The sequence below is a fragment of the Pleurodeles waltl genome, chromosome 2_1 (assembly GCF_031143425.1).
Source record: "Pleurodeles waltl isolate 20211129_DDA chromosome 2_1, aPleWal1.hap1.20221129, whole genome shotgun sequence".
Lineage (NCBI taxonomy): Eukaryota > Metazoa > Chordata > Amphibia > Caudata > Salamandridae > Pleurodeles > Pleurodeles waltl.
Window position 1 is genome coordinate 26,174,381 of NC_090438.1, and position 25,803 is coordinate 26,200,183.

The window sequence follows — 25,803 nt, forward strand, 5'->3', positions numbered from 1 at the left end:
GGGAACTGGAGTGTAGCCTGCATTTCCTGATGCGCCATCTGGGCTGGAGTGGAAGGAGGAGTGGTCACTTACACCTGAATGGGCTGTGCCTGCCCTCACACAATACAGTCTCCAACCCCCTGGTGTGAGTTTGGAGCCAGGTGTGGGCAAGGCAGGATCTTGTGAACAGCAGAGGCTTTCCTTTACAGTTTGCCTACTTCAAAGGCAGAAAGGGGTAGAAGTAGTAGACCCAAAACCCCAGATTTTCAGAATATCTCTGGAACCAAGAGGAACCTTTGCCAAGGAGAAGAGCTGAAGAGCCGAGGAGAAGTGCTGCCCCTGCCTGTGACTGTGCTTTGTTGGGCTGTCCTACAGTTGATCCTTCTGCCTGTGGAAGGAGACAAAGACTGGACTTTGTGCTATATTCCTGCTTAAGAAGTTTCCCCAAGGGCTTGGACTGAGCTTGCCTCCTGTTTTGAAGTCTCAGGCCATCAAAAACGTCCTCTGCCAGCACATGGATTCAATGCTGAGACTCCTGTCCTGCCAAGTGGTTCCCTATCCAGTCCATGGGGCATTGAAAGGTGAAGCTGGTAGAACAAGGACTGAAATCTACTCACAGGAAGCTGTGTGCGGAAAATGTTGACTCACCACCTGCAACACGGCTATAAAAATGACACGCCACCCACCTCGTGGCTGATTTTGACGCATCACCTGCATCGTGGCTGGAGAAACGATGCAACACTCGCTTGGGGCTGCGGAAAATGGCGTGCAGTCGGACTTCTCACACAACATCACCGGGTGTCAAAATCCATGTGAACCTGTCCGGATACGAGGTGCTCTGTCTGGAAATTGATACATCGCCAACCCGCCCGGAGAAGAAACGATGCACGGCCTCACTTGCAAGTAAGGAATCGATGCATTGTTGACTTTTCCGATGCTTGCTCGCCTGTGGGGGTTCATGTTTGACGCAAACCTGGTACTTTGTGTAAGAAGAATATTTCCATTATTTTCTATGGAGTAGGACTCTTTTCATTTAAAAATTCATATCTTGACTTGTGTATGTTGGATTTTTGTTGCTTTGGTCTTGTTTGATTTAGATAAATATTGTCTATTTCTTTAAACTGGTGTGGCGTCCATTTTGTTGTGTTTTTACTGTATTATTGTGTGTGTTGGTACAAGTACTTTACACATTGAACTTGAGATAAGCCTGACTGCTTGTGCCAGGCTACGAAGGAGGTGAGCAGGGTTATCTAAATGTGTATCTCCATTGCCCAGAATAGAGTGTGGGTCCCTGCTTGGACAGAGTGCAAACTGACTGCTAAACAGAGACCCCATTTCTAACATATGGGTGATGGTGACCAACTAAAAAAACAATTAAATAAGTGCTTTTGTGTATTGTTTCAGGAAAGAAACTGTGTTTGAATGCTAGGGGTAATGTATATTTATATCTTTGTTGTAGCCCTGACGAAACACGTTGGCTGCAGGCTATAAATGCAATGTGTGATCTATGACTGCGCACAGGATTTGTGCTTTGGAAATTTCTCTGGCAATACAAGAAATCTAAAAAATCATGGACTGAAATAGTAGATTTAATAACGGGTTTTGTTTCCTATGGTTGTGTAATTTGGACATTTAACTTTGAGGGTGATGGATCTCTATTCAGTCACATTAAGTGGGTAGCCTGCTATGGGAGTGAGATTTGGGGCTATAAGAATTGTGGGGTTTTAAAAGCTGTGGAAAATACATTTTTGAACAGGCTATTTTCAGTGCCCCAATCAGTAGCCTCAGACATTGCTCACGAAGAACTGGGGATAGAGTGCCTCTCAGACCAGCTGATTTTATCTTCACTTGTACTTTGGATTAGGATCTGTATGAATCCATTTCTGGAGTTAAACCAGAAAATTGTCAAAGACTGCTTTGCCCTAGAGAAAACCAGCTGTAGTCCCTGGATTCAGCACATTAAATCCCTGACCCAGAAACTAGGTCGCCCTGAGATGTTTGAGTCCCCATCTGAGCTCATATAAAAAGGACCTGAAATGGGTAAAGCAACACTTTTTGTTAGTTGCGCCTAGAGAGCTGGAAGCAATAGAACTTACTTAACCATCTGTGCAGTCCTACATCATGTTAAAAACCTGTCCCACCACCGAGCCCTACCTACTTGAGAATATAAAACCCTATCACAGACTTTTTTCTGTCTAGGTTAAATCTTCTACACTGCCTGTTAGCCACCCTCCAGGGGATTTACAATCTGGAGGATGTGGGACCATGTACCTCCAACAATTTCTTTTTGCAAGATACCCTCCATTTTGTATTGTTTTGCGAGTATTATAGTGTTTCACATCAACGGTTCATTGTGCTGCTATTAAAGAGGAAGGCTTTGTTCAAGCCAAGCTTGCATTGATTTATCTCCAGATGCTAGGTAGCGCAAGGCAATCCTTTTATATTGCTAGCTTTTTAATGGCTGTGATTAGATGCAGGAACAGGCAGGGGCCATAAGAGCATTGCAGGGATCTACTTTTACTTAGCTATGGCCAAGTTCTGAGTTTTTTGCATATTAAATTGCGCGTTGATTTTTTTTATTTCTATGTTAATTTCTTTTCGGATTCTTTGTGCTTGTATTTAACGAGTTGATGTTTTTATCCTGTGATTTGTTTTGGTTATACCTATTTATACATTACAATGTTATATCAATGTGCTTTTATGGTTTTAATCAACCAAATAAAGCTGTTCTGACTGACTGACTGACTGACATACTAGTGGAAAGCAGGTTCCATTTGGGTAGATAAACTAGCTAACCTTCCGGATCCATGTGCACCTGATACTCTGAAACTTAGTGGTGATTGTAATAAGAGCGGCCGTGACAACACCTTGGCCAGTTTTTGTAAATTGTTCAAGGTGCACGCTCTTGGTTCATAACTCTCAGCTGTACAGAGTATGCTTGGGATGATGTGCATGACTTTTTCAGGAAAGCTAGTTCTAACATTTCTGGAATTTCCTTTAAAAGACCTAGAGAACTATGCTCCACAGTTCCTGCAAATGTCTTTAGGTTCTGTAACCATTGATTTGAAACCATTGTCCTTTTCATCTGTAACAAAAAAAAATCCTCCACTTGGTTAAGTCATTGACTACTTTTCAAGGAAATGATATCAAACTGGAGGTTTTCCACACATTCATATGTTACTGGGGGAAAAAGGGGTGCCAGATTTGGACAGGACGCTGATGAATCATCTGAGATTCAAAATGAGTCTCAGAACAGACGTCTACAAGACCACGGTCAGTCTCACAAAAAGGAAAATACTGTTATCGAAGATACAGAGTCAAAGGGAAATACTATACAAAATGCAAGTTTGGATAGAGGTCTCAATAGTTCTAAAGAATTTAAATGTCCTAATTGTTGATGATGTTAGCATTATATCAAAGGTAATGCTAGCTTTCTCTCATCTAAGAATGCAGGACATTTTCATAACTGAATTCAATGTGCTTTTTGGTGAAAAACATGCTATAGTTTTCAATGACTTCATACTGCTGGCACCTCTCAATGGTCAGCCTGTTTTCAATAAACGATTTAGTGATGAAACTTGAAAATATCTAGGCAGTATTGGAAATGTTAATATATGGTTATATTTTTCACTAAGCAGAGTTAAGTAAAAACATGAGCCAGTGTGCAGATGTGGGGTATGATAATATTTTAAAGGGCATTGGAATAAGAATAGTTTATAAAGAAGCTAAGAAAGATCTTAGTGGCAGCAAATCATCTGTACTTTTGGCACACAAAGAGTTTATAGCAAGGGTTATGCAACTTCTGATTACAACTTGCAAACAGATTGTGCGTCTCACGCCAGCATTGATCAGTGCACACAGTTTCATTCTGAAAGGCTGGAGTTGGAGAAAAAGATAATTATCATTCCCTCCATAAATAAAATGGAACATCAAGTTTGAACTTACCACGATGTACAAACCTACCTCTATGTACAACTGTGGTAATGAAGCTTAAAGGACTGGAAAATCTGTTTCACATAAAGTTGGTTTAGAGAGATGGCTTAGCCTCACTAAAAATTGCTGGATAATTTACGGACACCACTTGAATTTTGAGGGATAGTTATAAATGGGGTGTTGGGAAATGTGGTAAATTTCATCACATATCCCAATAAAACTGAATCTGAGTATGTATTAGTTAGATTTGACCATATACAGGAACTAAAGCAATAAGGTAAACGTAATGCTAGGATTCCCTTCCTTAAAGATCTTTATGCATCAAGAACAGTTTCCTCTAGGTTAGGCCTATGCTGTCACCATTCATAAAGCACAAGGAGTAAGTCTGGATGCAGCTATGGTCAATATAGGTAGTAAATCATTCAAAAGAAGGCATATCAATTGTTGCCTTTTCACGTGTTAGGTCACTTTCACAGTTGTACTTTCTCAGGTTTGATTACAACACATTAAAGGGAGATAGCTCATGTGTTATTTTGTAGACAGTTAAGAGGGCCTTTTGCTACTCTTCTGAATTTATATCATACTACGCAAAAATGTGGAATGTTTAAGAAGTGTCCATTTGACAAAATTTGTCCAGAAATAAAAAACTACAAATGTTGGAAAAGAAAAGCAGCAGACATGGACAAAGCTAGAAAGAAGAAGAAGATGAAGTGTTAAGCTGTTTTTCAAATAATTCTAGAGTTAACTGGCCGTGTCATATAGTTGTCAATGTTCCAGTTATCACCAGTTTGTCAGTAAATTGAAGAAAACATAGTTGAACAATTATACAGGGCTCTGTCAACTCTACTGAGTTCAGTGAAGACTGAGAAGAGTATATGTCATACCATAAGAGTGGTGCTGGTACTGTTGTTGTGTGTACCGAAGAGACACAATTCACTTTAAATTCACAAGAAAATGCCAAGGAATTTCTTATGGTTGTGTTAGATGTTCCAATCAATTAATTGTTTGGAATCAACTATTCAGGGAGCCTGAGTGTATGAATTGTCACAATACTGGCATTGACCTTGGGCGATTTGTTTATGTAACCACACCAGGATGCAAATCACTTTAATTTGATAAGGTATTATACAAAACTGTGCAAAACAATTTTTGTTCAGACTGTAGAGCAGAATCTCCATCTACTTTACTTGTTAAGGAGAGTAGAAAGGATGTCATTCTGATGCTACAAAGGTGTAGAGCAGATGGTAGTAAAATAAATACTGATACAACAATCTTTAAAGCTGCTGAGATATGAATTCACAAAATCACTACAGTTCCCATCATTTTCCATAAAAGGTCAGTTTATCGACTCAGGCTATGAAGCTGTATAATTGAAGAACAGATCTGGTTGGACATCTCTTAAAATATTTGAAATGTTTATATAAAATGGTTTGAATTATTAACACAAAATTACTGCATTAAGGTCTGCATGATATTTTCAAATAATTGTGATAATAGTTTTATTTTTTCAAGGTAATAGGTGGTCACAAACAAAGGTATGAATGGACCACTCTGGAGATCATTCCATGGCCAAATGTTTCTATCCACAGACGTAAACAGTTTCTCATAGATAGGCCACCTTTCACAGCACTGAAAACGTATTATGTCAAGAGAGGGCCTGTCTGCACCTGTCGGCATCAGGACGTTGCTAGGCTGGGCACACCCTCTGACCTCCTCTGCTTTAGCATCTATGGCAGTGGTCTCCAAACTTTTTAATGCTGCGCACCCCAGTTGAAAAACAAAAATTACTGGGCCCCCTTCAGAATTTTTCACAATTATTTTATAAGGATGGTGTAGGAAAGTACCATCCTGCCTGGCATGTTACCCCCATTTTTACTGTATATATGTTTGTTTTTGCCTATGTGTCACTGGGATCCTGCTAGTCAGGACTCCAGTGCTCATAAAGTATGCCCTGTATGTGTTCCCTGTGTGGTGCCTAACTGTATCACTGAGGCTCTGCTAACCAGAACCTCAGTGTTTATGCTCTCTCTGCTTTTAAAATTGTCACTGCAGGCTAGTGACTAATTTTACCAATTCTCATTGGCACACTGTAGGAGGCTGGCCTGGCTCATAGTGGATACCAAGGGTACTTACACTCTGTGCCAGGTCCAGTTATCCCTTATTAGTGTAGAAGAGGTGTTTCTAGCAGCTTAGGCTGATAGAAGGTAGCTATAGCAGAGCAGCTTAGGCTGAACTAGGAGACATGTAAAGCTCCTACTATACCACTGGTGTCATATGCACAATATCATAAGAAAACACAATACACAGATATACTAAAAATAAAGGTACTTTATTTTTATGACAATATGCCAAAAGTATCTCAGTGAGTACCCTCAGTATGAGGATGCCAAATATACACAAGATATATGTACACATTACCAAAAATATGCAGTAATATCAAAAGGAAGTAATGCAAGCAGTGTAAAGTTACAGTAGATTGCAATAGGAGCACATAGGTATAGGGGCAACACAAACCATATACTCCAAAAGTGGAATGCGAACCACGAATGGACCCCAAACCTATGTGAGCTTGTAGAGGGTCTCTGGGACTGTAAGAAAACGTTGAGGGTTAGAAAAATAGCCCACCCCAAGACCCTAAAAAGTAGGTGTAAATTGCACCTATATTCCCCAGAGAGCACAGAAGTCGTGATTGGGGAATTCTGCAAGGAAGACCAACACCAGCAATGCAACCAAAGTGGATTTCCGGACCTGAGTACCTGTGAAACAAGGGGACCAAGTCCAAGAGTCGCGACAATGTCGAGAGAGGGCAGATGCCCAGGAAATGCCAGCTGAGGGTGCAAAGAAGCTGCCACCAGATGGAAGAAGCTGTGGATTCTGCACGAACGAAGAGGACTAGGAACTTCCCCTTTGGAGGATGGATGTCCACACGTCGTGAAGAAGCTTGCAGAGGTGTTCCCATGCAGAAAGACCACAAACAAGCCTTGCTAGCTGCAAGGGTCGCGGTTAGGGTTTTTGGATGCTGCTGTGGCCCAGGAGGGACCAGGATGTCGCCACTTGGATGAGGAGACAGAGGGGGCGCCCAGCAAGTCAGGGAGCCCTCACAGAAGCAGGCAGCACCCGCAGAAGTACCAGAACAGGCACTTGGAAGAGGAGTGAACCAGAGTCCACCCGAAGTCAGAAAAGGGAGTCCCACGACGCCGGAGGACAACTCAGAAGGTTGTGCACTACATGTTAGAGTGTCGGGGACCCAGGCTTGGCTGTACACAAAGGAAATCCTGGAAGAGTGCACAGGAGCCGAAGCAGCTGCAAATCACGCAGTACCCAGCAATGCAGTCTAGCGTGGGGAGGCAAGGACTTACCTCCACCAAACTTGGACTGAAGAGTCACTGGACTGTGGGAGTCACTTGGACAGAGTTGCTGAATTCCAGGGACCACGCTCGTCGTGCTGAGAGGGGACCCAGAGGACCGGTGATGCAGTCTTTTGTTGCCTGCGGTTGCAGGGGGAAGATTCCGTCGACCCACGGGAGTTTTCTTCAGAGCTTCTGTTGCAAGAAGGAGGCAGGCTACCCCCAGAGCATGCACCACCAGGAAACAGGCGAGAAAGCCGGCAGGATGAAGCGATACAAGGTTGCAGTATTTGTCTTTGCTACTTTGTCGCGGTTTTGCAGGCGTCCTGAGCAGTCAGCGGTCGATCCTTTGGCAGAAGGTGAAGAGAGAAATGCATAGGAACTCTGGTGAGCTCTTGCATTCGGTATCTACAGAATTCCCCAAAAGCAGAGACCCTAAATAGCTAATAGGAGGTTTGGCTACCTAGGAAGGAGGATAGGCTAGCAACACAGGTAAAAGAGTCTCTGACGTCACCTGCTGGAACTGGCCACTCAGAGCAATCCAGTGTGCCAGCAACACCTCTGTTTCAAAGATGGCAGAGGTCCGGAGCACAATGGAGGACCTCTGGGCACCTCCCCTGGGAGGTGCAGGTCAGGGGAGTTGTCACTCCCCTTTCCTTTGTCCAGTGACTTTGTGAGTGCGGGGACACCATTACACTAACAGGCTAGTGACCAATTTCACCAATTCACATTGGCATACTGGTACACCCATATAAATTCCCTAGTATATGGTACTGAGGTACCCAGGGTATTGGGGTTCCAGGATATCCCTATGGCTGCAGCATTTCTTTTGCCACCCATAGGGAGATCTGACAATTCTTAGACAGGCCTGCCAGTGCAGCCTGAGTGAAATAACGTCCACGTTATTTCACAGCCATTTACCACTGCACTTAAGTAACTTATAAGTCACCTATATGTCTAACCTTCACCTGGTGAAGGTTGGGTGCAAAGTTACTTAGTCTGTGGGCACCCTGGCACTAGCCAAGGTGCCCCCACATCGTTCAGGGGAAATTCCCCGGACTTTGTGAGTGCGGGGACACCATTACACGCGTGCATTGTACATAGCTCACTACCTATGTACAGAGTCACAATGGTAACTCCGAACGTGGCCATGTAACATGTCTAAGATCATGGAATTGTCACCCCAATGCCATTCTGGCATTGGGGGGACAATTCCATGATCCCCTGGGTCTCACGCACAGAACTTGGGTACTGCCAAACTGCCTTTCCGGGGACTCCACTGCAGCTGCTGCCCACCCCTCAGACAGGTTTCTGCCCTCCTGGGGTCTAGGCAGCCCTGGCCCAGAAAGGCAGAACAAAGGATTTCCTCTGTGAGAGGGTGTAACACCCTCTCCCTTTCGAAATAGGTGTGAAGCCTGGGGAGCAGTAGCCTCCCCCAGCCTCTGGAAATGCTTTGATGGCACAGATGGTGCCCATCTCTGCATAAGCCAGTCTACACCGGTTCAGGGATCCCCCAGCCCTGCTCTGGCGCGAAACTGGACAAAGGAAAGGGGAGTGACCACTCCCCCGACCTGCACCTCCCAGGGGAGGTGCCCAGAGCTCCTCCAATGTGTCCCAGACCACTGCCATCTTGGAAACAGAGGTGTTTGTGGCATATTGGACTGCTCTGAGTGGCCAGTGCCAGCAGGTGACGTCAGAGGCTCCTTCTGATAGGCTCTTACCTCTCTTGGTAGCCAATCCTCCTTCCTAGGTAGCCAAACCTCCTTTTCTGGCTATTTAGGGTCTCTGCTTTGGGGATCTCACCAGAAAATGAATGCAAGAGCTCACCAGAGTTCCTCTGCATCTCCCTCTTCACCTTCTGCCAAAGGATCGACCGCTGACTGCTCAGGACGCCTGCAAAACCGCAACAAATTAGCAAGACGACTACTAGCAACCTTGTATCGCTTCATCCTGCCGGCTTTCTCGTCTGTTTCCAGGTGGTGCAGGCTCTGGATGTAGCCTGCCTCCTTCTTGCACCAGGAGCTCTGAAGAAATCTCCAGTGGGTCGACGGAACCTTCCCCCTGCAAACACAGGCAACAAAAGACTGCATAACCGGTCCTCTGGGTCCCCTCTCAGCACGACGAGCGTGGTCCCTGGAACTCAGCAACTATGTCCAAGTGACTCCCACAGGACAGTGACTCTTCAGTCCAAGTTTGGTGGAGGTAAGTCCTTGCCTCCCCACGCTAGACTGCATTGCTGGGTACCATGTGATTTGCAGCTGCTCCGGCTCCTATGCACTCTTCCAGGATTTCCTTCGTGCACAGCCAAGCCTGGGTGCACGACACTCTAACCTGCAGTGCACAACCTTCTGAGTTGTCCTCCGGCATCGTGGGACTCCCTTTTGTGACTTCGCGTGGACTCTGGTTCACTCTTCTTCCAAGTGCCTGTTCAGGTACTTCTGCGGCTGATGCCTGCTTCTGTGAGGACTCTCTGTCTTGCTGGGCACCCCTTCTGTCTCCTCATCCAAGTGGCAATATCCTGGTCCCTCCTGGTCCACTGCAGCATCCAAAAACCCTAACCGTGACCCTTGCAGATAGCAAGGCTTGTTGGCGGTCTTTCTGCGTGGTAACACTTCTGCAAGCTTCTTCACGACGTGGGACATCTGTCCTCCAAAGGGGAAGTTCCTAGTCCTCTTCGTTCTTACAGAACACCAAGCTTCTTCCACCCGGTGGCAGCTTCCTTTCACCCTCAGTTGGCATTTCCTGGGCTCCTGCCTACTCTCGACACTGTCGCTACTCTTGGGCTTGGTCCCCTTGTCTTACAGGTACTCAGGTCCGGAAATACACAGTTGTTGCATTGCTGGTGTTTGTTTTCCTTGCAGAATCCCCCTATCACAACTTCTGTGCTCTCTGGGGGTAGTAGGTGCAATTTACACCTACCTTTCAAGGTCTTGGGGTGGGCTATTTTTCTAACCCTTACTGTGTTCTTACAGTCCCAGCGACCCTCTACAAGCTCACATAGGTTTGGGGTCCATTCGTGATTCGCATTCCACTTTTGGAGTATATGGTTTGTGTTGCCCCTATACCTATGTGCTCCTATTGCAATCTACTGTAACTTTACATTGCTTGCATTTCTTCCTTTTGCTATTTACTGCATAATTTTGGTTTGTGTACATATATCTTATGTATATTTCACATCCTCATACTGAGGGTACTCACTGAGATACTTTTGCCATATTGTCATAAAAATAAAGCACCTTTATTTTTAGTATATCTGTGTATTGTGTTTTCTTATGATATTGTACATATGACACCAGTGGTATAGTAGGAGCTTTACATGTCTCCTAGTTCAGCCTAAACTGCTTTGCCATAGCTACCTTCTATCAGCCTAAGCTGCTAGAAACACCTCTTCTACACTAATAAGGGATAACTGGATCTGGCACAAGGTGTAAGTACCTCTGGTACCCATGCAAGCCAGGCCAGCCTCCTACAGTAGAGAGAACCATGTCTCATATGGAGGCACCGGAACCTGGCCTTCAGGAGGCCACAGGTCCTTTCAATCACTCTCCTAGTTCGCCCATGTGCCTCATTGTGGCGGTCCTCTGCCCTTGTCCTGGGATTCCTCACTGGGATCAGTAGCCATGACAGGTTGAGGTACCCAGAGTCACCTGCAAATATCGAGGGACAACTGTTAGACACACACTAACCCGTAGGGACAACCCCAAACCCAGACAATCATTCACATGGTATAGGGTCCTTGTCCTCACCTATTAGCCACACACGGAACCTCTGGAGTTGCCCCATGACAGAAGGGATGCTGCTATTCCTCAAAATGTAAGTGTCGTGCACTGAGACAGGAAACTTGGCGTTCACATGGGAGATGTACTGGTCGGCCAAACACACCATCTGCACATTCATTGAATGGTAGCTCTTCCTGTACACCTGTTCACTCCTGCGGGGGGTACCAAGGCGATACGTGTCCCATCAATGGGACCTATGATGTTGGGGATATGTCCCAGGGCACAGAAGTCACCTTTCCTTGTGGGCAAAACCTACACCTGAGGGAACACGATGTAGCTTTGCATGTGTTTCAGCAGGGCAGACAACACTCTCGACAACACGTTTGAGAACATAGGCTGGGACATCCCTGATGCAATGGCCACTTGTAGGAGGCTGGCCTGGCTTGTAGTGGGTACCAAGGGGTACTTACACTCTGTACAAGGTCCAGTTATCCCTTATTACTGTAGAAGAGGTGTTTCTAGCAGCTTAGACTGATAGAAGGTAGCTATAGCAGAGCAGCTTAGGCTGAACTAGGAGACATGCAAACCTCCCACTATACCACTGGTGTCATATGCACAATATCATAAGAAAACACATTACACAGATATACTAAAAATAAAGGTACTTTACTTTTATGACAATATGCCAAAAGTATCTCAGAGAGTACCCTCAGTATGAGGATGCCAAATATACACAACATACATGTACACAATACCAAAAATATGCAGTAATAGTAAAAGGAAGTAATGCAAGCAGTGTAAAGTCACAGTAGATTGCAATAGGAGCACATACGTATAGGGGCAACAAAAACCATATACTCCAAAAGTGGAATGTGAATCACGAATGGACCCCAAACCTATGTGAGCTTGTAGAGGGTCGCTGGGACTGTAAGAAAACAGTGAGGGTTAGAAAAATAGCCCACCCCAAGACCCTGAAAAGTAGGTGTAAAGTGCACCTATATTCCCCAGAGAGCACAGAAGCCGTGATAGGGGAATTCTGCAAGAAAGACCAACACAAGCAAAGGAACCAAAGTGGATTTCCTGACGAGAGTACCTGTGGAACAAGGGGACCAAGTCCAAGAGTCGCGACAAAGTCGAGAGTGGGCAGATGCCCAGGAAATGCCAGCTGAGGGTGCAAAGGAGCTGCCACTGGATGGTAGAAGCTGTGGATTCTGCAAGGACGAAGAGGGCTAGAAACTTCCCCTTTGGAGGATGGATGTCCCACATCGTGTAGAAGCTTGCAGAGGTATTCCCACGCAGAAAGACCGCAAACAAGCCTTGCTAGCTGCAAGGGTCGCGGTTAGGGTTTTTGGATGCTGCTGTGGCCCAGGAGAGACCAGGATGTCGCCACTTGGATGAGGAGACAGAGGGGCCGCCCAGCAAGTCAGGGAGCCCTCACAGAAGCAGGCAGCACCCGCAGAAGTACCGGAACAGGCACTTGGAAGAGGAGTGAACCGGAGCTCACCCGAAGACACAAAAGGGAGTCCCACGACACCGGAGGACAACTCAGGAGGTTGTGCGCTGCAGGTTAGAGTGTCGGGGACCCGGGCTTGGCTGTTGTAGGAAAGTACCATCTTGCCTGGCATGTTACCCCAATATTTTCACTGTATATATGTTGTTTTAGTTGTATGTGTCACTGGGACCCTGCCAGCCAGGGCCCCAGTGCTCATAAGTGTGCCCTGTATGTGTTACCTGTGTTATGACTAACTGTCTCACTGAGGCTCTGCTAACCAGAACCTCAGTGGTTATGCTCTCTCATTTCTTTCCAAATTGTCACTAACAGGCTAGTGACCAATTTCACCAATTTGCATTGGCATACTGGAACACCCTTATAATTCCCTAGTATATGGTACTGAGGTACCCAGGGTATTGGGGTTCCATGAGATCCCTATGGGCTGCAGCATTTCTTGTGCCACCCATAGGGAGCTCTGACAATTCTTACACAGGCCTGCCACTGCAGCCTGAGTGAAATAACGTCCCCGTTATTTCACAGCCATTTACCACTGCACTTAAGTAACTTATAAGTCACCTATATGTCTAACCTTTACCTGGTAAAGTTCGGGTGCTAAGTTACTTAGTGTGTGGGCACCCTGGCACTAGCCAAGGTGCCCCCACATTGTTCAGGGCAAATTCCCCGGACTTTGTGAGTGTGGGGACACCATTACACGTGTGCACTATACATAGGTCACTACCTATGCATAGCTTCACAATGGTAACTCCGAATATGGCCATGTAACATGTCTAAGATCATGGAATTGCCCCTCCAATGCCATCCTGGCATTGGTGAGACAATCCCATGATCCCACGGGTCTCTAGCACAGACGCGGGTACTGCCAAACTACCTTTCCCGGGGTTTCACTGCAGCTGCGGCTACTGCCAACCGCTCAGACAGGTTTCTGCCCTCCTGGGGTCCAGCCAGGCTTGGCCCAGGAAGGCAGAACAAAGGACTTCCTCAGAGAGAGGGTGTTACATCCTCTCCCTTTGGAAAAAGGTGTTAGGGCTGGGGAGGAGTAGCCTCCCCCAGCCTCTGGAAATGCTTTCATGGGCACAGATGATGCCCATTTCTGCATAAGCCAGTCTACACCGGTTCAGGGATCCCCCAGCCCTGCTCTGGCGCGAAACTGAACAAAGGAAAGGGGAGTGACCACTCCCCTGACCTGCACCTCCCCTGGGAGGTGCTCAGAGCTCCTCCAGTGTGCTCCAGACCTCTGCCATCTTGGAAACAGAGGTGCTGCTGGCACACTGGACTGCTCTGAGTGGCCAGGGCCAGCAGGTGAAGTCAGAGACTCCTTCTGATAGGCTCCTTCAGGTGTTGCTAGCCTATCCTCTCTCCTAAGTAGCCAAACCTCCTTTTCTGGCTATTTAGGGCCTCTGTTTTGGGGAATTCTTTAGATAACGAATGCAAGAGCTCATCAGAGTTCCTCTGCATCTCTCTCTTCACCTTCTGCCAAGGAATCGACTGCTGACCGTGCTGGAAGCCTGCAAGACCGCAACAAAGTAGCAAAGACGACTACTGCAACCTTGTATCGCTGATCCTGCCGCCTTCTCAACTGCTTTCCTGGTGGTGCATGCTGTGGGGGTACTCTGCCTCCTCTCTGCACTAGAAGCTCCGAAGAAATCTCCTGTGGGTCGACGGAATCTTCCCCCTGCACCCGCAGGCACCAAAGAACTGCATCACCAGTCCTCTGGGTCTCCTCTCAGCACAACGAGCGAGGTCCCTTGAACTCCGCAACTCTGTCCAAGTGACTCCCACAGTCCAGTGACTCTTCAGTCCAAGTTTGGTGGAGGTAAGTCCTTGCCTCCCTATGCTAGACTGCATCGCTGGGTACTGCGTGATCTGCAGTTGCTCCGGCTCCTGTGCACTCTTCCAGGATTTCCTCTGTGCACAGCCAAGCCTGCGTCCCCGGCACTCTAACCTGCAGTGCACGACCTCCTGAGTTGTCCTCCGGTGTCGTGGGACCTTCCTTTGTGACTTCGGGTGAGCTCCAGTTCACTCCACTTCGTAGTGCCTGTTCTGGCACTTCTGCGGGTGCTGCTTGCTTCTGACTGGGCTCTTTGTCTTGCTGGACGCCCCCTCTGTCTCCTCACACAATTGGCGACATCCTGGTCCCTCCTGGGCCACAGCAGCATCCAAAAACCTTAACCGCGACCCTTGCAGCTAGCAAGGCTTGTTTGCGGTCTTTCTGCACGAAAACACCTAAGCTGCTCTGCTAAGCTACCTTTTCTATCAGCCTAAGCTGCTAGACACCCCTATACACTAATAAGGGATACCTGGACCTGGTGCAAGGTGTAAGTACCCCTTGGTACCCACTACAAGCCAGGCCAGCCTCCTACAGCAGTGCACAAAGGAAATCCTGGAAGAGTGCACAGGAGCCGGAGCAGCTGCAAATCACGCGGTACCCAGCAATGTAGTCTAGCGTGGGGAGGCAAGGACTTACCTCCACCAAACTTGGCCTGAAGAGTCACTGGACTGTGCGAATCACTTGGTCAAAGTTGCTGAGTTCCAGGGACCACGCTCGTTGTGCTGAGAGGGGACCCAGAGGACCGGTGATGCAGTCTTTTGTTGCCTGCGGTTGCAGGGGAAAGATTCCGTCGACCCACGGGAGATTTCTTCAGAGCTCCTGGTGCAGAGAGGAGGCAGGCTATTGGCCATGTTCGGAGTTACCATTGTGACGCTATCTATAGGTAGTGACCTATGTATAGTGCACGTGTGAAATGGTGTCCCCGCACTCACAAAGTCCGGGGAATTTGCCCTGAACGATGTGGAGGCACCTTGGCTAGTGCCAGGGTGCCCACACACTAAGGGGGTCATTCCGACCTCGGCGGTCTTTTCAATAGACCGCCGAGGGACCGCCGTACGGAAGACCTCCAGTGCTGTCGGTCTTCCGCATGGGCCATTCTGACTGTTGGCAGCGCTCCGCCCGTTTCCGGACGAAGAGGCGCCAACAGCCATACTGGCGGCAGGCGGGGAAGTGGAAGTAGCTCCACCTCCACCGCCACGCCAACAGAACACCGCCCAGCGAATCACGACCTGTGATTCGCTGTGGCGGTGTTCTGTTGGCGTGTCGGTGTCGGCGGAGCTGCCCGTTCCCTCCCGGGGGATCACCAGGAACAGGTAAGGTGATCGTCTGCTAGGGAAGTGGGGTGGGGGGGTGTTGTGAGTTGTGTGCGTGCATGGGGGTGTGCGTATGTGTATATTGAGGGGGCGTGTGAATGCGTGCATGAATGCGGGGGGTGTGTGTATGTGCATGGATGCGTGCATGAATGCGGGGGGGGTGTGTATGTGCATGGATGCGTGCCTGTATGTGTGTATGTGTGTGTATATGTTGGGGATCGGGGTGGGGGACGGGGGTCCTGCAACCTTTTGGGGGTGGCAGGGGTTGTTGGAGGGTGTAGGGGAGGGAGTCGGGGTGGGGGTTGGGGGTGGGGGAGACCCCTATCAGTGCCAGGGAAGGGATTCCCTGGCACTGATAGTGCTTACCGCCATGGATTGCATGGCGGTCCCCAACCGCATGAAATCCATGGCGGTAAGCCGGGGTCAGGCGGGTTGGAATACGCCGGCGGTATGTGACGACCGCCGGCCTGGAGACCCAGGTCTCCAGCCCGGCGGTCGTTACCGCCGTGGCGGTCGGAACGGTGAAGCGGCGGCTGACCATGGCGGTAACCGACATGGTCAGAATACATGAAAAAAGACCGCCAGCCTGTTGGCGGTCTTACCGCCGCTTCACCGCCGACTGCCAGGGTCAGAATGACCCCCTAAGTAACTTAGCACCCAACCTTTACCAGGTAAAGGTTAGACATATAGGTGACTTATAAGTTACTTAAGTGTAGTGGTAAATGGCTGTGAAATAACGTGGATGTTATTTCACTCAGGCTGCAGTGGCAGGCCTGTGTAAGAATTGTCAGAGCTCCCTATGGGTGGCAAAAGAAATGCTGCAGCCCATAGGGATCTCCTGGAACCCCAATACCCTGGGTACCTCAGTACCATACACTAGGGAATTATAAGGGTGTTCCAGTATGCCAATGTGAATTGGTGAAATTGGTCACTAGCCTGTTAGTGACAATTTAGATAGCAGAGAGAGCATAACCACTGAGGTTCTGAATAGCAGAGCCTCAGTGAGACAGTTAGTCATCATACAGGGAACACATACAGGTCACACTTATGAGCACTGGGGCCCTGGCTGGCAGGGTCCCAGTGACACATACACTAGAACAACATATATACAGCGAAATATGGGGGTAACACGCCAGGCAAGATGGTACTTTCCTACACAACCCCCCCACCAAACGAAGGACAATAAGACTAGCCATGACCTGATGAGTCTTCATTGTCTAAGTGGAAATATCTGGAGAGTCCATCTGCATTGGAGTGGGTACTCCCAGGTCGATGTTCCACTGTATAGTCCATTCCCTGTAGGGATATGGACCACCTCAACAATTTAGGGTTTTCACCTTTCATTTGTTTTAGCCAAAGTAGAGGTTTGTGGTCTGTCTGAACAATGAAGTGAGTGCCAAACAGGTATGGCCTCAACTTCTTCAGTGCCCAGACCACAGCAAAGGCCTCCCTCTCTATGGCAGACCAACGCTTTTCTCTAGGGGTCAACCTCCTGCTAATAAAAGCAACAGGTTGATCCTGGCCCTCAGAATTGAGTTGTGATAAGACTGCCCCTACCCCTAATTCAGATGCATCAGTTTGAACAATGAATTCCTTGGAGTAACATGGGCTTTTTAGGACAGGTGCAGTGCACATGGCCTGTTTCAGCTCCTCAAAATCTTTCTGACAGCTAGCTGTCCACAATACCTTTTTAGGCATTTTCTTGGAGGTGAGGTCATTAAGTGGGGCTGCAATGGAGCCATAGTTCTTAATGAACCTCCTGTAATACCCACTGAGGCCTAAGAAGGCTCTCACCTAGGCCTGAGTTGTAGGGTGAACCCAATCTATGATAGTTTGGATTTTCCCCTGAAGTGGTGCAATCTGTTCTCCACCTACCAGGTGTCCCAGATAAACCACTTTCCCCTGCACTATCTGGCACTTTGAAGCCTTGATAGTGAGGCCTGCCTTTTACAGGGCCTCCAAAACTTTCCACAGGTGGACCAGGTGATCATTCCAGGTTGAGCTAAAGACAGCTATATCGTCCAGATATGCTGCACTAAAAGACTCCAACCCCTGCAGGACTGTATTCACCAACCTCTGAAAAGTGTCAGGTGCATTTTTCAAACCAAAGGGCATTACTGTGAATTGGTAGTGCCCTCCAATAGTCGAAAATGCAGTTTTTGCTTTAGCATCCTCTGATAACTTGATCTGCCAATACCCTGCAGTCAAATCAAAGATGCTTAGATACTTGGCAGATGCCAGTGTATCTATGAGCTCATCTGCCCTGGGTATAGGGTGAGCATCAGTTTTAGTTACCTGGTTGAGACCTCTGTAATCTACACAAAACCTAATCTCTTTTTTCCCATCTTTAGAGTGAGGATTTGGTACAAGCACCACAGGAGAGGTCCATGGGCTTTCAGAATGTTCAACCACTCCCAGTTCAAGCATTTTCTGAACCTCTTGTTTTATGCAGTCCCTGACATGGTCAGGCTGCCTATAGATCTTACTTTTGACAGGCATGCTGTCTCCAGTATCTATAGTGTGCTCACACCAAGACGTGGTGCCTGGCACAGTAGAAAAGAGTTCAGAAAACTGACCCAGGAGATTTATGCAGTGGTCTTTCTGCTCAGCAGTAAGACAGTCTGCCAAAACTACACCTTCCACTAGAGCATCTTGTTCTGTGGAAGAGAAGAGATCAGGGAGAGGGTCACTCTCTTCTTCCTGTCCTTCATCTGTTGCCATGAGCAGGGTGAGATCAGCCCAGTCATAGTAGGCTTTCAGGCGATTGACATGGAGCACCCTAAGGGGACTCCTGGCAGTGCCCAAGTCAACCAAGTAGGTGACTTCTCCCTTCTTTTCAACAATGATGTGGGGTCCACTCCATTTGTCTTGGAGTGCTCTTGGGGCCACAGGCTCCAAGACCCACACCTTCTGTCCTGGTTGGTACTGAATCAGAACAGCCATCTGGCCATGCCATTGATTTTGGAGCTCTTGGCTGGCCTGAAGGTTTTTACTGGCCTTTTTCATGTACTCAGCCATTCTGGATCTTAGGCCGAGTACATAGTCCACTATGTCTTGCTTAGGAGCTTTTAAAGGTTGCTCCCAACCCTCCTTTACAAGTGTTATAGGACCTCTTACAGGGTGCCCAAATAGGAGTTCAAAGGGGCTGAAGCCCACTCCTTTCTGGGGTACCTCCCTGTAAGCAAAAAGGAGGCAAGGTAAAAGGACATCCCATCTCCTCCTGAGATTTTCAGGGAGTCCCATTATGATTCCTTTGAGAGTTTTATTAAACCTCTCTACCAGTCCATTTGTTTGTGGATGATAAGGTGTGGTGAATTTGTATGTTACACCACATTCCTTCCACATGGCCTTCAAGTATGCAGACATAAAGTTGCTACCCCTGTCTGATACTACCTCTTTTGGGAAACCCACCCTGGAAAAGATTCCCAGGAGGGCTTTTGCCACTGCAGGTGCTGTAGTGGTCCTTAGAGGAATTGCTTCAGGATATCTTGTGGCATGGTCCACTACCACCAAGATAAACCTATTGCCTGAAGCAGTAGGAGGGTCAAGGGGGCCAACTATGTCAACCCCTACCCTTTCAAAGGGGACCCCAACCACAGGCAGTGGAATAAGGGGAGCCTTTGGTGTGCCACCAGTCTTGCCACTGGCTTGGCAGGTCACACAGGACTTACAAAAGTCTTTTGTGTCCTCTGAAATCCTAGGACAATAAAAGAGGGGGACAAGCCTTTCCCATGTTTTAATTTGACCCAAATATCCAGCCAAGGGAATGTCGTGTGCCAAAGTTAGGAGGAACTCTCTGTATTGCAGGGGAATGACCAATCTCCTGGCTGCTCCAGGTTTTGGATCCCTTGCCTCTGTATACAAGAGGTTGTCCTCCCAGTAAACTCTATGTGAGTCACTGACATCCCCATTTTGCTGTTTGACAGCTTGCTGTCTTAGACCCTCTAGTGTGGGACAGGATTGCTGTGCCACACTCAGCTTCTCCCTGGCAGGCCCCCCTCCACCCAAAAGCTCAGCAGTGTCTGCTTCCAGCTCCTCTGGTGAAGGTTCAGCACAGGGGGGAAATTCTTCTTCCTCAGAAGTAGAATCATCTGTAGAGGGAGGGATAGTGGGTAGGGATTTACCCTTACTAACCCTAGCTTTAGGGAGCACTTGGTCCATTGTCCCAGGATCCAAGTCACCCTGTCCTTTTGCTTTTTGGCTTGAGCCCTTGTCAAAGCAAAAATATGCCCAGGAATGCCCAGCATTGCTGCATGAGCCTCCAACTCCACTTCTGCCCAAGCTGATGTCTCTAAATCGTTCCCTAGTAGACAGTCTACAGGTAAATCTGAGGCAACCACAACTTTCTTTGGACCAGTAACACCCCCCCAGTTGAGATTTACAACAGCCATGGGGTGGCTAAGAGTGTTGTTATGAGCGTCTGTCACTTGGTACTGGTGACCAAGTAGGTGCTGTTCAGGGTGTACCAGTTTCTCTATTACCATGGTAACACTGGCACCTGTGTCCCTGTAGGCCTGAACCTCAACACCATTCATTAGGGGAAGTTGATTGTACTTATCCATATTAAGGGGACAAGCAACCAAGGTTGCCAAATCAATGGCACCTTCAGAGACTAGCACAGCCTCTGTGGTCTCCCTAACAAGACCAACCCCAACTAAATTACAAAAAGTGAGCCCAGCTATTCCCTTGGATTGGCTATTAGTAGGTATTCTCACACCACCACTATCATTACTAGGGGCACTAGAGGTTGCAGTAGGGGTTGTGGTAGTGGGAGGTTTGGTGCTTTTCTTTGGACAACTGGCATCAGTTGTCCAATGGCCTTTTACTTTACATAAATAGCACCATGGTTTCTTTGCTTGATTAGAAGAGGATTTGGACCCACCACCCCCACCAGAGTGTTTTTGTGGGCCTGATGAAGACTCATTTTTAGATTTGTCCCCACCCTTGTCTGAAGACTTACCATCCTTCTTCTTGCCATCCTTGTCACCCCCTGTATGAACTTTTCTGTTCACTCTTGTTCTGACCCATTTGTCTGCCTTATTTCCCAATTCTTGGGGAGAGGTCAGATCTGAGTCCACTAGATATTGGTGTAACAAATCAGACACACAGTTATTCAGAATATGCTCTCTCAAGATTAGATTGTACAGGCTTTCATAGTCAGAAACTTTACTGCCATGTAACCACCCCTCCAAGGCCTTCACTGAATAGTCATCAAAGTCTACCCAGTCTTGTGAGGACTCTTTTCTGGTTTCTCTGAACTTAATCCTGTATTTTTCAGTGGTTAAGCCAAATCCATCCAAGAGTGCATTCTTCAAAACTGGAAAATTATTGGCATCACTTTCTTTAACAGTAAGGAGCCTATCCCTACCCTTTCCACTGAAAGATAGCCATAGGATAGCAGCCCACTGCCTTTGAGGGACCCCCTGTACCACACAGGCCCTCTCAAGTGCAGCAAACCACTTGTTAATGTCTTCCCCCTCCTTGTAAGGGGGAACTATCTTATGCAGATTCCTAGAATCATGCTCTTTCACAGGATTACTATCTGGAATACTGCTGCTGCCACCTTGGGGTCCTAACCCCAACCTCTGTCTCTCTTTTTCTAAGTCTAGGGATTCCCTGTCTAGAGCCAGCTGTTGCTGTTTAAGCTTCAGCCTGGACTCTTCCACTCTCAATCTATTGAGTTCCCTTTCTAACAGTCTGTCATCAGGGTGGGTGGGTTGGGAATGCTTTGAAACAGAAGAATGATGTGAATGAACAGAGGGAGACCTTTCCCTAACAGTTGGCACTCTAGCAACCTGGCCTGCAGGAATAAAACCATCCCTACTGTGATGTGAGCTTACATTACTACCAGCTATCCTAGGTGGTCTGCTAAGGGGCAGGTTAGGAAGTTCACCCTCTAACACCCTCTAACACTCTTACTGGGGGCTCCCCTGAGTCAGAGTGTGAGCTATCTCCTAACCTCTCAATTGAAGTGCCAGCTAAGGCCTTATCATTTTCACTAAGCATGTTAGACAATAAATCTCTAGAGGGGTTCTTTCCTACCACTAAACCTCTCTCAATGCAGAGACTCCTCAAACTTTTCCAATTAAGATGGTCATAAGCTGAGCTGACCAGGCTAAGAGCAGTTCCTACATCAGACATGATAGAAAAGGTTAGGGACAGATAAAAGAGAGAAAAAGTTTCAGGACTTTTTAAGGAAACAGAAAAAAAACTTTTCAAACTTTTTGAAACTTTTAGAAAGTTTAGAAGTACTTTTCAGCACTTAGCAGATAGTGTAAGAGAAGAAAAAACCTTTTGGTTAGGTGTACATACACTGAACTTGTTTTGTATATTATTATCTTATGAAAAGTACACAATGACAAAGTGGTAAGTAGTTGCAAGTACTTATCCAACCGCTGCACAACCAATGTAGGAGGCTGGCCTGGCTTGTAGTGGGTACCAAGGGGTACTTACACTCTGTACCAGGTCCATTTATCCCTTATTAGTGTAGAAGAGGTGTTTCTAGCAGCTTAGGCTGTTAGAAGGTAGCTATATCAGAGCAGCTTAGGCTGAACTAGGAGACATGCAAAGCTCCCACTATACCACTGGTGTCATATGCACAATATCATAAGAAAACACAATACACAGATATACTAAAAATAAAGGTACTTTATTTTTATGACAATATGCCAAAAGTATCTCAGTGAGTACCCTCAGTATGAGGATGCCAAATATACACAAGATATATGTACACAATACCAAAAATATGCAGTAATAGCAAAAGGAAGTAATGCAAGCAGTGTAAAGTTACAGTAGATTGCAATAGGAGCACATAGGTATAGGGGCAAACAAACCATATACTCCAAAAGTGGAATGCGAATCACGAATGGACCCCAAACCTATGTGAGCTTGTAGAGGGTTGCTGGGACTGTAAGAAAACAGTGAGGGTTAGAAAAATAGCCCACCCCAAGACTCTGAAAAGTAGGTGTAAAGTGCACCTATATTCCCCAGAGAGCACAGAAGTCGTGATAGGGGAATTCTGCAAGAAAGATCAACACCAGCAAAGCAACTAAAGTGGATTTCTGGACAAGAGTACCTGTGGAACAAGGGGACCAAGTCCACGAGTTGCGACAAAGTCGAGAGTGGGCAGATGCCCAGGAAATGCCAGCTGAGGGCGCAAAGGAGCTTCCACTGGATGGTAGAAGCTGTGGATTCTGCAAGGACGAAGAGGGCTAGAAACTTCCCCTTTGGAGGATGGATGTCCCACGTCGTGTAGAAGCTTCCAGAGGTGTTCCCATGCAGAAAGACTGCAAACAAGCCTTGCTAGCTGCAAGGGTCACGGTTTGGGTTTTTGGATGCTGCTGTGGCCCAGGAGGGACCAGGATGTCGCCACTTGGATGAGGAGACAGAGGGGGTACCCAGCAAGTCAGGGAGCCCTCACAGAAGCAGGCAGCACCCACAGAAGTACCGGAACAGGCACTTCGAAGAGGAGTGAACTGGAGCTCACCCAAAGACACAAAAGGGAGTCCCACGATGCCGGAGGACAACTCAGGAGGTTGTGCACTGCAGGTTAGAGTGTCGGGAACCCAGGCTTGGCTATGCACAAAGGAAATCCTGGAAGAGTGCACAGAAGCCGGAGCAGCTGCAAATCACGCAGTACCCAGAAATGCAGTCTAGCGTGGGGAGGCAAGGACTTACCTCCACCAAACTTGGACTGAAGAGTCACTGGACTGTAGGAGTGACTTGGACAGAGTTGCTGAGTTCCAGGGACCACGCTCGTTGTGCTGAGAGGGGACCCAGAGGACCAGTGATGCAGTCTTTAGTTGCCTGCGGTTGCAGGGGGACGATTCCTTCGACCCACAGGAGATTTCTTCAGAGCTCCTGGTGCAGAGAGGAGGCAGGCTACCCCCAGAGCATGCACCACCAGGAAACAGTTGAGAAGGCGGCAAGATCAGCAATACAAGGTTGCAGTAGTCGTCTTTGCTACTTTGTTGCGGTTTTGCAGGCGTCCTGAGCAGTCAGCGGTCGATCCTTTGGCAGAAGGTGAAGAGAGAGATGCAGAGGAACTCTGATGAGCACTTGCATTCGTTATCTAAAGAATTCCCCAAAGCAGAGACCCTAAATAGCCAGAAAAGGAGGTTTGGCTACTTAGGAAGGAGGATAGGCTAGCAACACAGGTAAGAGCCTATCAGGAGGAGTCTCTGACGTCACCTGCTGGCACTGGCCACTCAGAGCAGTCCAGTGTGCCAGCAGCACCTCTGTTTCCAAGATGGCAGAGGTCTGGAGCACACTGGAGGAGCTCTGGGCACATCCCCTGGGAGGTGCAGGTCAGGTGAGTGGTAACTCCCCTTTCCTTTGTCCAGTTTCGCGCCAGTGCAGGGCTGGGGGATCCCTGAATCGGTGTAGACTGGCTTATTCAGAGATGGGCACCATCTGTGCCCATCAAAGCATTTCCAGAGGCTGGGAGAGGCTACTCCTCCCCAGCCCTGACACCTTTCTCCAAAGGGAGAGGGTATAACACCCTCTCTCTGAGGAAGTCCTTTGTTCTGCCTTCCTGGGCCAGGCCTGGCTGGACCCCAGGAGGGCAGAAACCTGTCTGAAGGGTTGGCAGCAGCTGCAGTGAAACCCCGGGAAAGGCAGTTTGGCAGTACCCGGGTCTGTGCTAGAGACTCGGGGGATCATGGATTTGTCTCCCCAATGCCAGAATGGCATTGGGGTGACAATTCCATGATCTTAGACATGTTACATGGCCATGTTCGGAGTTACCATTGTGACGCTATACATAGGTAGTGACCTGTGTATAGTGCACGCGTGAAATGGTGTCCCCGCACTCACAAAGTCCAGGGAATTTGCCGTGAACGATGTGGGGGCACCTTGGCTAGTGCCAGGGTGTCCACACACTAAGTAACTTAGCACCCAACCTTTACCAGGTAAAGGTTAGACCTATAGGTGACTAATAAGTTACTTAAGTGCAGTGGTAAATGGCTGTGAAATAACGTGGACGTTATTTCACTCAGGCTGCAGTGGCATGCCTGTGTAAGGATTGTCAGAGCTCCCTATGGGTGGCAAAAGAAATGCTGCAGCCCATAGGGATCTCCTGGAACCCCAATACCCTGGGTACCTCAGTACCATATACTAGGGAATTATAAGGGTGTTCCAGTATGCCAATGTGAATTGGTGAAATTGGTCACTAGCCTATTAGTGACAATATAGAAAGCAGAGAGAGCATAACCACTGAGGTTCTGGTTAGCAGAGCCTCAGTGAGACAGTTAGTCATCACACAGGGAACACATACAGGTCACATTTATGAGCACTGGGGCCCTGGCTGGCAGGGTCCCAGTGACACATACACTAAAACAACATATATACAGTGAAATATGGGGGTAACATGCCAGGCAAGATGGTACTTTCCTACATCACTGTTGTTTGAAAAGACCCACTTGCCAGGAAATGGCTTCCTGTGGTATGGCCGATAGCTGAAATCAGGTCTGGCTCCATCTGGGCACACAGTTCCTGGATTGTGGCACGATCAAGTCTGTAGGTGACTATTACATGTCTCTCTTCCATTGTCGACAGGTCCACCAGCGGTCTGTACACCGGAGGATGCCGCCATCACCGCACCTGGCAGGATAAAGCACTCTGGGCACAAACCCCCTTCCAGAACCAGTGTAAAAAGGCATCCACTTGAGAGACTGTGGCTTTGCACTCCCCAGGATGCAGCAGTGGGCAAACCACCCACTGAAAATACTTGAGAGACTGTGGCTTTGCACTCCCCAGGATGCAGCAGTGGGCAAACCACCCACTGGAGAGACTTGAGAGACTGTGGCTTTGCACTCCCCAGGATAGAGCAGTGGGCAACCCACTCACTGGAGAGACTTGAGAGACTGTGGCTTTGCACTCCCCAGGATACTTAATGGGCACGGAGCCCCCTCGTGGAACTGGCGTCGTGCACTCATCCGGCTGAGGTGCCCCCCTTCCCTTCCCCCTGAGGTGCCTGTTTCCTTTCGATCTGATGCCCCAGCAGTGTCCTCTCAGTTTGGAGTCTGGTATCGAGTGTGGGCCTCGCCCATGCATTTTGGGCCCAGTGGTCCAGGGACTATGAATGGTGCACTATCCGGACTTGTATAGTTGGTGTACATAATTGTTTATACTGTAGTTCAAGTTTTGACTAATGGATTTTTCATTATTACAG

At 47.8% G+C, this 25,803-nt stretch overlaps 1 protein-coding gene across 1 annotated transcript in view; it reads right to left on the bottom strand.

Moving 5' to 3' along the window:
- Positions 1–25,803, bottom strand: part of LOC138260443 (nicotinamide N-methyltransferase-like) — a 217,340-nt gene that overhangs the window by 92,607 nt on the left and 98,930 nt on the right. The gene's annotated exons all lie outside the window — the stretch shown is intronic.